Source organism: Micropterus salmoides, unplaced genomic scaffold (genome assembly GCF_014851395.1).
Source record: "Micropterus salmoides isolate LMB-PRFRI ecotype aquatic unplaced genomic scaffold, ASM1485139v1 Ms_hic_scaffold_19, whole genome shotgun sequence".
In the NCBI taxonomy this organism is placed as follows: domain Eukaryota; kingdom Metazoa; phylum Chordata; class Actinopteri; order Centrarchiformes; family Centrarchidae; genus Micropterus; species Micropterus salmoides.
The window spans coordinates 29,421,489-29,434,738 of record NW_024041039.1 but is presented as its reverse complement, the minus strand read 5'-3'; positions in this window follow the sequence as shown (position 1 = coordinate 29,434,738).

The window sequence follows — 13,250 nt, the reverse complement described above, 5'->3', positions numbered from 1 at the left end:
AGTGCTTACCACATGTGGAATTTTAATGTTAAGATGTTGGCCATACTATCTGTCTGTTGTTGTTGTTTACTTTCTTCCAGATGCAAATTCAAAAAATGTATTATAGTGTAATGAATAAATGTGGGGAGAGTCTCCATCTCCTTGTTGACACTTGAATGGAAGGATTCTTGTAGTGATGACTGATTACTCTCACCTGTGTTAGGGGGTGGGGAGGATCAGATGGGGATAAAGGGGTATGTAATGGGCCGATGGGGCCTGTGAGAGAGACTGAACTGTTTGTGTCCGTGGCTGTGTTTTTTGGCACGTGCTGGGAAGGTGAGGGTTTGCAACTTTTAGTTGTATTTCATAACCCAATAGCGATGGCCTTACCCCCTACGTGCGCCTGCGCGGCACTGATAAATTTTGTCTATGCCCACCCACAGCGTGGGCCACTCCTACGTCTGCACCTTGTGTATATATACAATGGTGAGACCCAGCCTTCGGCTCAGATTTTTCTTCATCACTGAGCTGTCTAAAGAGCAGAAGATTTCCAGCCGAGAAACAAGAAGAACAATGTCTTCCAGCCGGCCACAATGGGGTGAGACGCCGCTACAACCGGACGAGTGTGCGGCGTCTGTTAGCCAGGCAGCTAACCTGCAGCTCGAGCGCAAAGCAACAAGCAGTACACTCCCTGTTCACGGTCAGAGGTCCACTCACACATCCCTCCTCAGAAATTGTGTATGAGCCACCCGAGAGCAGACACTTTGTGTGGACAGAACACATGCCCTGTACAGATCCTCTTCACTGACAGGGTCCTTCTGTGCGTCCAGGGGTACCCCTTTGTTCAGAGAAGGCAGGCTGTGTCATATGAGCCCACGAAAGCGGACATTATGCTTCGTTTGGATGGGGTACACACACACTCAACCTTGTGTGTGGTGGTGTCTTATTGCCTCTCCCAGGCGAGACCGCCGCAGCCACAAGAAAGAACGCCAGCACCATGGTTGGCCCAAGGCTGCTGCACACGCAGCTGCCTACGCTGTCCCCCGGCCTCCTGCCCTGCTGGCTCAGCTCACACTCCCAAAGCCCCGGGGGTGGCCTGCTTATGGTCTAACTCCCCTGTGCAGCCACGGTGTTCCGGGAAGCGCCAGTCACATTTTGGGGGAATTGTGTGTTCACTGTTCATGTTCTGCCTGCACTTTCTCTGTTGAGACAAATATGTGCCCTAAAAGCATGTTCCCCAGCCAGCCTTCTGCCTCAGCTGAGTCAGCGGCCGGCATTAAACACATTTCCCCCACACTGTACGGACCGGCTGCGACTGGCTGGACAGTCTTCATGCAGCCTGGCTCCGATGTCACAAGAAGTTCATTATCCATGTCGCCAACCCTTGCCTCCTTCCCCTCACTGGGGGAGCGGCAGGCTTATGATTCATGTAGGCCAGGCGCCAGCCCCCCCCCCCCGCGCTTCTCTTTCCGGGGCATCCAGTATCAGTACAACCGCCTACCATTCAGTTACTCTCTGGCCCCACGCACCTTCTCCAAGTGCATCAAGACAGCCTTGCAGCCACTGCGGCGTGCGGGCATCAGAGTCCTGTTTTACCTGGACGACCTCCTGCCAGCACGTGCTGGTCCGCACCGACAACAAGCCTACATACGGGGTGTGCTTGGCGCAGCTGCCGAGCCTGGCCAGGCGGCTACTGCTGTGGCCGCACACTCACCTGCTCTTCATCAGAGCATCCATCAGAGTACATCCCTGGCGTGTTGAACAGAGGGGCGGATGTCATGTCGAGGGGGGGCCCTCGCCCAGACGAGTGGCACCTTCACCCTGATCTAGCTCAGGTTCAGCGTGGCACAGGTGGATCTGTTTGCTAACTGAGAGAACGCTCAGTGTGCCCTGTGGTTTTCACTGAGCTTGCGGGGAGCTGGTGGCGGTGGACGCCTTCGCGCACCCCCTGTGGCCTCCTCAGCTGTTGTACTCTTTCCTGCCAGTTCGGGTGATCCCGCACCTCTTGGACTGCCTGCAGCTTTCAATCTCGGCGGTCATCCTAGTGGCTCCGGAGCACACGAGCTCGTCCTGGTTTCGGGTCAGCCGTGGTAACTCTCCTGGAGGGGGGATGCCCTCTCTCAGGCAAGAGGCACGGTCAGGAGTTATCCGCTGAGCGGCGGCACCTAGAGGATTTAGGTCTCTCCCTGGCGGTGGTGTGCACCATCCAGGGGTCGAGAGACGCTGCTACTCAGTCCTCTTACTCCTCAAAATGGTTGGCGTGCCAACGCTGAGTTACTGTTTACTTTCTTCCAGATGCAAATTAAATCTAGAAGAAACTAGTTGTAACCCCTCGCCCCACAGGGGCCGTGCAAGTCGACCCGGGTGCCCCGCCTCGGTTCGGCCCCAGAGTTATAAATTAAAGGGATAAAAAATGAATGTATGTCTATGGGAGTGTTGATATACGCTTAGTAGCTCGACCTAGGTCCCGATTGACGCCAAATTTCACACAGGCCATCGGGAGGGCGTGCCAGATAAGGATCCCGAGTTTGGTGTATATCGGCCATTGCGAACCTAATATATGACAGGACATCCAATATTTTGCGTTTGAGCATTTGTCATCTTATAATTCGGACGTTTTTTGGTGGATCAAAATTTCTTCTACAAACTTTTATAGGCTCGGTCCAGTGATCGTCCGTGCCAAGTTTGGGTTCGATCGGACTTCACGGTTTCGGAGGAGTTAATTAAAATAGGTTTTCCAGTTTTGGTGATTTAGCGAAATGAAAACATCATTGCACAGAGGCGTGTCCTATACCATCCAAATCGGCAGTATCCCCCAAACACGTAGACATGAAGTTTATGAATGTACAATGTAGTGGCGCGTAGTTGGCAAAATGAGGGAAAATGTCCTTTGGTTCAAATTCCCATTAAAATGAATGGGATTCTCCAACGGTATTTGAGCTTCGATTATTTTTTTTGTTTATGTTATTTGTTATTATGTTTTTCAGGTGTCATCAGTGCCCCATTTTTTTCACTTTTATCTGCAATAAATAATAAATAATTATCAGCGCCACCTATGGGCATATTTAGGTCAAATTTGAGGCCTGTAGTGAGGGGACCATGCTGAACAATTCGGCTCAACTTTCGTGTCAAACTGATTTGTGGTTATAGAGGTACAATTTTTTGTGGTTAAATAGCGCCACCTAGGGGCTAGTTGCACGAAATTGTGCACAGGCCCTCGGGGGGGGGGGGGCGTTCCACATTATTGCTCCAAAGTTGGTGTCAATCAGCCATTGTAAGCCTAAGATATGACATCATTTCCTGTTTTTAGCGGTTTTCGCAAACATTTGTTAGCGTATAATTGTGTAATGATTTTTTTTCCGATCAAAATTTCCTCTACAAACTTTCATCAGCTTGGTCCAGAGATTATCCGTGCCAAGTTTGGTGTCGATCAGACTTGCATCTTTGGAAGAGTTAAAATTAAATAGGTTTTTCAGTTTTCGTGATGTAGCAAAAAAAAAGTCTAGGCGGACATGGGTGCGACCTATACCAGGAGATTCAGCTCGATCCCCCGAACGCGTGGATATAAGGTTTTTGATATCCGCCTTCGTATGCAGGACTTACATCGATTTAAAAGTGGCAAACTTTGGCCCTTTCTTATAGCGCCCCCTAGAGGTAGATGTGAGTACCCTGTGAGTTTCGCGTCTGCAGCTCCTACCGTCTAGGCTGCAGTATCGGAATTGGGCGAAAAACGTATGGCTCCGTACAGCTTTGACCCCTAAAAATGCATTATAGGAACTGTATGAGGTCATCAGCAGTCACAAGACAAAACAACCTGATGGTGTTTTTATTGTTGCTGGTGATTTTAATCGAACAGAACCTTTCCTAAATTCCACCAGCATGTGCACATCCCCACCAGGGGAACAAATACACTGGACCAAGTCCACATATATATTCCTGGTAGCTGCAGCTAGGGCTGTCACGATAACCACAAAATTGAGATGTCACGCTATTGGTCAAGCCTACCGTGGAGGATGGCAAGCACCGCAACAACCGCAAACTTTACACTTCAGAGCTTCTTAAATTAATAAATTGCATTTATTCGTTTAGCTGATGCTTTTATCCAAAATGACTTACAATTGCTATACATGTTAGAGGTCGCACGCCTCTGGAGCAACTAGAGGTTAAGTGTCTTGCTCAGGGACACTATGGTGGATGGGTCACAGTGGGGGATTGAACCCAGGCAATCACCACCCAATTAGTGCTTCAAACGTTCCACAACCGTAACGAGCTCTGTAACGGTTCAAGGAGTGATCGCCTTGGATTGTACGTGAACTGACTTCAAACTTGGAAGCTGTGAGTGTTGCCTTGTTTTGTATTGTTTTACTATATGGTAGGTTAGCTAACTTGGCATTAGCATATAGCGCGGCTAATGTGGCTAGGAGGCTCGGCAATGTTGGACTAATGTTGTAACCCTGAGGGATAGTCGAGAGAAAGTGTGAATGGTAAGCCTCATTTGAAGTCAAGCGGTCAGCTTCTGGTCAGCAAACTGATAACATCGATATATACGATGTTGACTAGCACCCAGCCTTGCTGTGCAGTTAGGTGAGATCCACAGCCACACTTACTATGCTATAAGGCACCAAATGACTTCATTGATGAAAAATGCGATAATACCATACCATTACCGCAGGGGAAATTACTTCACCGCGACAGCCCTAGTTACAGCTTCCACTGTTCCCATTTTGGTCTATATATTGGTGTATATTTTACACTGCTTCTCCAGCCCACTTACACCCAGCCGATTAAAACAGTCAAACCGTAAAAGTGTGGTCAGACACGAGGCTACAGACGCTCTAGAGGACTGTCAGTGCAAAGATTGGCACATGTTTAGAGAGGCCATCACCCAGGAGAACCACATCAATCTTGAGGAATGTACATCATCAGTGATGGCGATCATTAAGACATTATAATCATTTCCCAAGCAGAAAGACTGGATGAATGGAGAGGTGAGGGCTCTATCCAGAGCCAAAGAGCTGCCTTTCGGTCAGGTCAGGTGACAAAGAAGCATTCAACACCGCCAGAGCAAGACTGAAAGCTGGTATCATAGAGATGAAGCGGAGACATCAGCAGAGACTGGAGAGACCTCAGCACCAACAACACCAAAGATATGTGGCAGGCCATCAAAGACATTGCAGGCTACAAAAGTAGGAGCTTTTGTGTGAACATCATGTGTGAGGCCGCATTATCCGATTAGCTAACAGCTTTTATGCTCACTTTGATCTACTCAACAAAGAGTCAAAGGACTGGCCACTGTCAGTATCCCCAGCGGATATGAGAAGAGTCCTGCTGAGAGAGAATATGAGTAAATTTGCAGAGCCTGATAACATCCCTGAGCATGAACTAAAACATGTGTCAATTAGCCCTTTGATGTTATTAGTGACATATTAACATAACACTGTCACAGCAGAGCGTTCCCACCTGCTTCAAGACAGCCACCATCGTCCCATTTACCTAAAACGTCTGCAGTGTCTAGTCTGAATGACTGCCAGCCTATGACACTTTTTTTTATTGCAGGTCATCCAGGCTAATTTAGCACTCCGGAGAGTTCCACACTCTTACTCACAAACAGACCCCAGACAGTTCGGATAGGCAGTCACACTTCCTCCACTCTAATGCCCTAAAGTGGGTGATAAAACCACTTATTAGATTATTGGTATCCATCTACCGAGCATCAGTAATATCAGTGAGGTGCCTGAAGAACCCAAAGGATACTATGGGCAGGTTCACACCTACATTTAATAGTACAGTAATAATTAGTTAATGGTTATTAGTAGTTATAACTACTACACACCAGTTCAAACAGGCAAATCGCACTAAGGGGGTAAAAGCTCCAGGGTTCCGTTCACCAGGACTAAACAAATGCTGACACAGTACTTCTCTTGGTTATTATAAACCTTCACCAAAACTGCCCACCAATAATAGTATCTGGCCTGCGGCCAGATTTTGGTGCTTTGATAAATGATAAATAGATCTCAGTCATGGCAGCAACAGTTACTCCCATAATTACTTCCTCTTTAGTGGTTGCCCGCAAAATAAAAGCACGAGAAATATTTTTTCCAGCAATGTTTTATTTCAAGTTGAATTGAGAGCTTTTACTGGGCAACATTAAAAAGAGACTGCAGCTTGATTGACTTACCTCTGAAATAGCCATCAGAAAACGTGATTCCTCTAAATTTCCTCTGCCTGGAGATACTGGGGAAATGAAAATAAGTGTCCGTAGGTTGATGGAGGCGAATCAAACACCGGAACACACACACTGCAGCACATGCTTTATGGCAACTTCCATGAAAGGGGACCATGTATGTTGATAGAAATGGTTTAGGTAATGAGGACATGTTGAACACAGTTCATTATTTACAAATCTAGCAGTTACAGGACAACATTAGCGTTCATTTGGAGTGGTGTTTGTGTCAACCGATGAATGTAAGTCCAAGATTCACTCTCTTTTAGCTGTTTTTGATGTCAACCAACTCCATTGTCCTGGCATCCAGCACCACTGTAATGAATCTCAGAGTTATCTTTGATTACAGCTGAGGAGCAGATTGCGAAAAACATACGGCAAAGAAGAAAAAAAAATTGCAGGTTGAAAATATTTTACAATATTAGTTTGGCAAACGTTTTATGAGGAAGGCACGTAGCTCAAAAAGGGAGTACAAATTGCTAAAACAAGTGACCAGTTTATATGCCCACAATTGATAAACCAAGCAAACTAATTAATATAATTATTATGTATATACACATATTGTATTAACATGTGTGAATAGATTGCTAAACTAAGCACATAGAGTAGGATTGTAGACTTTCTGTTATGCAACTGACATTCGAAAAAGTGGGTAATAATAATTAATTTAAAAAAAAGACACTTTTAGGTAATGTGATGCAATAATTCATTCGCCTATCAGATAAATTAAAGCAGACTAACATGTGGTGTCATGAAAATAATATAGCATCTCACATGCTGTATGTATTAGGCTGGTAACAATTGAGTCACACCTGTAAGCCATTGTAAGATTCCTCTTTGATTTTTAAAGCACACGTTCTCAATATTGTAATAGAAAATGTATTTTAAACTACTTGACTTTTGCTTCCCTCTCTGGTTTAATGTAAATTGATGATAAACACTGTCTGGTTTAGCAACTGTGTGTTACTTGGAATTGGTGAGGGAACCTTCGGTTAAGATGAGGCAACTGCAGAGGGCTGATTCTAGCAACAAACTACTGAACTATGTGTGACCTTTTGTGTGACAGTCCCACCTTTACATTCTCAGCTTGTATAAAAGAATAGACAGGAAAGCAGATCTTTGCTTCTTGGCTATGGGGACCTTTGATCTCTGTATGTATTGCACTGCCCATTTGCAGATGTGAAATAAACTTAGTCTCCTTACCTTTATCTTTATTTAACACAGAGGTCCATAACAATATATATCCTTTGAAATGTGGTTGCCAGAGCTACCTTACATTTTGCCCTTCTACGCCGCAGCCAAGAGCATCAACACTGTGACAGCGCCATATTGCCTGGTGAGATATTGTCTCTTCATTTGAAAAGTAACTGAAAAGATCTTTTTGAATAGGAATTGCGTTACCACATGTATGGAGGTCACAATCTATTCCCTGTCTGCTTGGTGTTTGTGTACACAAACATACCAACATATGTACACACGTATGCTGGTGTATACAGTTAACTCCTTCCAGACACAGGTTTAGAAGACCTTTAGTGAGGTGGAGGAGGCGTGGAGAGGGAATGGAGCGGGGGATGGGGTCAAGGGGTGAAAGAGCTTCCAGATGTTTTCAAATGAAAATTCCTCCTCACTTCCTTTTCTGACTGAGAACATGTGTGTGTATGTGTGTGTGTGTGTGTGTGTGTGTGTGTGTGTGTGTGTGTGTGTTTCGCGAGTACAAATCTTCACACACTGCTTTCGACAGTCCCCACATTAAGATCAGTTTCAGCACTTCAGGCATGAGTTTTGATGCCACATAGAGACACATGTATGCATTTTTCGTGATAATCTGATGAGTCATCTCAGGCTCAGAACCTTGTGTTACCATAAACCTGCATACACACAAATGCAAACACAGACACATGATTAATATATTATACAGTACCTTGCCCTGATTCAAGATAAGTAATTGGAATAAACCAATATGCTAATTTGAAATCACTGATGAACTTTGTGAATCCACCTCTATCTTATACACAACTACATAATAGTTATTAGACAGTGCATTAGTAGCCATAACACTGAGATGTCATCTCCAAAAGTGCATAAATTGCTAATAAACTATCACCCATTCTTCCTCCTTTTGCTGCCCTTTATAGTTGTATACCTATATACAGAGAACTTAAAGAAAATAAAATATCCAAATGTGAATAGTGCTAACAAAAACAAGCAAGAACAGCGAATATTGGACGATAATATTGAATGCTAGCGTTACTCCATGACTGCTGGATATGTAAATAGTGAACATTTTTTAACCAGATAAAAATAAATCAGTAGAATGTATTTATTATGGTTAATAATATGTAATATGCCTTAGCAGCTTGTTATAGCCAGTTAGGAAAGACATGATTTTTTTTCATTTAGCCCTTCTCAATCGGACTATTCAAGCCATTGTTTGGTTGATGGCGGAACTTCATTTAGCTGCTTGAGTTTCAGGGTCCTGGTATTTTTCAGGTGGTGTATTGGATGTAATTAATACTTGATAAGAATAGTTGGATTGTGGTTATCTATTTTGGTTTATTTGGACATGCTAGGCTCTCAGTAAGCAGCTGCTGATGTAATGAAGCTGCTCTTTGAACAGCGTAGGTCCAGAGAGGAGAATGAGGAATACTTGGAAGGGTGACTGTACAGTGGTGTCTAATACAGCGTCAATATTTGCCCATGTGTGTGCTACAGTGGAATGTTTGTATCTGTGCGTGTATGTGAGTGTACCTACATTACGTATGTGTGTTCTGAGGACCTCACCAAGAAGCCGATCCCTGTGGCCTCCAGGTAATTGCTCCCATATTTGCCAGGTTTCTGGTCTGGGTTAACTGTTGTACCTGGTGTGTGTGCGAGTTTGATTGCATCTGTTGAAGCCATCACTCTTCTTTAATGAGTGGTGAAAATGGAGAGGAAGAAGGAAAAAATGACCTTGACATTTTTTTCTTTAAGGTCAGATCTAACCCTTTGGATGGCATTGCATGGCATAATGTACTGTATGTGTATTCAGTATATGTAGTATAAGTCTTGTAAGTTAACAGACCATCACATACTATTTAACATTCTATTGCATCTCAAAATAGTTATCTTGATTTACATGATGGACAGAGAACGATTCAATCAATTTGTGTGATTACAAAAAAAGATTTTTTAGCCTCTTTATGTGGTTACAGCCTTTGGAGTTCATCAGTCCAAAACACAATACACTTTATCCAGATATAAACACATCCCAAGCTTGTAGTATATGCAGGCCATATCGAATAGGAGACACTACAAAACTTGTAACGACATTGGTCTATTTGAAGGGGTCAGAATGTGTCAGAAACGTGTTGGGGAGCCGTTCTGACGCGTCGTTGCGTAGTTCGCACATAACGACTGTTGACCGATCGATTACTGATTTACCCCTGATCACAGCCCCAACGGTCACCAAGCTTGAAATTGTGTAGCGTGAACTAGGCTTTACTGGACTGTAGGGCTGTTCCCAACTAAGGATTGACATAGACTGATAGTCGAATCAGGTGTGTTTTTGTGCACGCCGAGCTCTGCTTTAATCTTGAGAAGCTGCAGAGCTTCAGTCTTTATTCATTCAACTTACACTGTAAATTTCCAGCTAAACTGAGGCTTTTTGAAGACCCTTTTCTCTCTCTCTCTCTCTCTCACCTGTCATTCACCGGTCTTGTGTGAGTTTTGCGTGCATGCCGTGCTGCCGACAACTACATGCACGTCGCGGTTCCTTGCGGGTCTATTTCAAGTAAAAAAAACAATATTCTTTGTGTGGTTCATCAAAATGTGTGATAAATTATACGAAAGCCCCGCGAGGTGCAGACAACTCAGCACAACACCAGTGACGCGGGGCTCGGTCTCTTCAGCAAGTGTTCCTCTTCCGCCACCACACATACGCTACTCCTACACATGTGCACTGACAACTGTGAGAAATACATTATAAGTTGTTGATTTTTAGGATTTCACTGTAATTAACTTGTGAGAAATTAGCATTGGTCACAGGGTCTTTATTCCTAAGCAAGAGGTTGTCTGATTTACAATAAACATCTGCTGGCATGTAGGTGAGAATTTTAACTTAGACCAATCAAGAGACAGAGAAACATCTTATGCCACATACATATAGATAAATATAGAAAACTCTGTGATAAGCTAATTTCAGTGGCTTGCACACAATTGTAAACGAAAACAAGTGCACCATGATGCAAGTGTCATAGGGTTGAGAGAGTTTCTCCAGAGTTAGTGTGTGTTTGACAAGATCTGACCATATCACCATATGGGAAGATCAGAGTGATTGTGTGAATGATAAAACCCATTGCAAGTAAAAACAAATTTGTTCAGTGAGTCTGAGTCAGTAGAAAAACATGGGGAAGAAATCGGGGGGAAAAAAACAATTCTTTGCCTGACACTCTTTCAGGTCCAGTTAAAATAATGGTAGAGAAATGGGGAAAAGGTGTGTTTGTTGATGTTCTACTTTGGCATGATATAACTGAAGGCATTTTCCCTATCCTAGGCACACTGATGTAGAATTATGTTGACAGAGAAAGCAAAGAAAATAGGAAAGAAAAAGATTGATTGGCAAGCTTTTGAGAAATGGGAAAAAGAAGCACATTTGAGAGAAGCTAAATCAGTGTCAGGGTTAATGGTAAAACAACAGATAAGGGAGGAAGAAAGAGACACACAAAAGGCCAGATCAGATGTTGCCACCTCCATACGTTGTCTCCAAGCCACTAATCTTTTTGTCAATCAGAGACACACATGGCAAGTACTGCCCTTTTGACTGAGAAACCCCAGGAAAGAAATGACAGACAGGGGAGAGAACATGCATTGTGCTATGACCTGAGGATTTTCTCCCCATTTCACATACCAGTTGCTGGGAAAGGACAAAATGGGACTCTCCCAAGAAGTTTTTATTTCCATCAGCAGCCTCTTCCTGGCTCAGGAGAAGTGGTGAAGGAGGAGACGCACACCTACTGCTGACAGTGACACCTCCAAATCCCCAGCCCAGACCAACAGGAGGGCAGGAACACGCCCACTGGGACTCAGAACTGTTTGCAGATGACTGATGGTGAGAAATGGGTCACACCACTGGAACAGTCAAATGATAATGGAAAACGCGGCAACAGAGGGAAGAAAAGCTGGAGAACACACCCCAGACATAACAACGCAAATCGACACAGAATAAAGTGCAACAGATGTGGAGGTTATGGGCACATATCACGACTGTGTCCCACCTGTGAGTTCAGCCAACAAGAAGAACAAAGTCCAGAGGAATTCTGTGAATTCTGTGAATTCTCACACCAGGAGCCTCACTGTCCAGTTTCCAGGGTTTCCAGTCAGCAAAAGACATAGGATGAAGTGGAGGCAGGTCAGAGCAGTGAGCAGCATCACAAGTACACCACTGATGAGAGGGATAAACCAGTATTTACATAAAGACCCTAGTCTGATTTCAGGAGAAGGCCCATTAATCAAATCCAAAGTATTCCATAATGCTCCTAGAACATATATTTTTCATTCCTGTCACTTTTTGAAATAGCCATCAAACCTATTTACATGTAGACACAGATATTTTTCACACATTTATTTTTTTGAGAAAAAAAAGAAAGAAATGAAAATGCCAGTTGTGAAATGTTCTTCTGATACCATGTGCTACAACCCAGCTCGTTAGGGTAGGGCAGTAACAAGGTATTTGGGATAAATTAAGGTGGTAAGGACAACTGAATTCAGGTTTGAGTCAATTGTTTAATTAAATGAGTTGTCTCCGAAACCAAACACAACAAAAGGAGGCTATGTAGGTACTGACAAAAAAAAACACTTAACAAAAGGAGGTCAGTACCTATATGCTGTACAGGAATGTAGGGTAACCAAACAGACAATTTTCCACCTTAAAGGGTGCCACTCACATTCTGTAGTTCACAAAGTTTCTAACTGACAAGAATCACTTAAGCAGGCAACCGACAGAAACAGGTAAATTCAACACTCACTCACTCACTCACTCACTCACTCACTCACTCAAATTCACAAGGGTACACGACCAACAACAAGGCAAACTGATCACTGGCTCACAGTCGCCTCAAACTGCAGGAACACAAACTATTAGTAGGCCAGCTGGTGGTGATTGGTGAGTCCTGGTTGGCAGGTTCGGTTGGATCTTCGGCCACACCAATCAGACGCCAGCAAACAGCAACCAGGAAGTGGGTGGTTCCAGGTCCAGGGGAACCAATCCTCAACAGGTGCTTGCAGCGGGAATTTGCATACTGTTCAGAGAACTCCAAAACACAACTACTCTAAGGCAGCCAGCGGTGGCCGTAACACTCCCCCCTTTAAATTACAAGCCCCCGTGGCTTGGCAATAAAGCTACTAAACACTTAGCTAATCTCTACAGTCTCGACAAAGCATCAGCTAGCACATTTTCAGACCCCTTCTTATGTCGGATGTCGAGGTTGAAGTCATGAACCACCAGTGCCCATCGCATGAGTCGCTGGTTGTGGTTAAACATGCGAGACAGAAAAACAAGGGGATTATGATCAGTGAACACAACAACAGGCAGAGGAGTAGACCCAACATAGACCTCAAAGTGCTGTAGTGCTAACAACAGAGCAAGGGCTTCCTTTTCAATGGTGGAATAATTTATCTGGTGTCGGTTGAACTTGCGGGAAAAGTAAGCAACAGGATGGTCAATACCATCCTCCCCTTCCTGTAACAGGACAGCACCAGCGCCCACTGCACTGGCGTCTACCTCAAGCTTGAAGGGAGCGGTAAAGTCAGGGGCAGCGAGCACAGGAGTGTGACATAACAAGGTCTTTACACTATCAAATGCTACCTGGCATTCTGGGGTCCATACGTAATCCACCTTGGTGCTGAGTAAACTTGTGAGTGGGGAGGCGATACTGGAGAAGTTGCAGCAGTACCTCCTGTAGTATCCAGCCATCCCCAGAAACTGGCGCAGGGCTTTCCGGGTCGTGGGAACAGGGCAGTCCCTGATGGCAACAACCTTGGCCTCAACAGGGCGCACTTGTCCCTGCCCAAC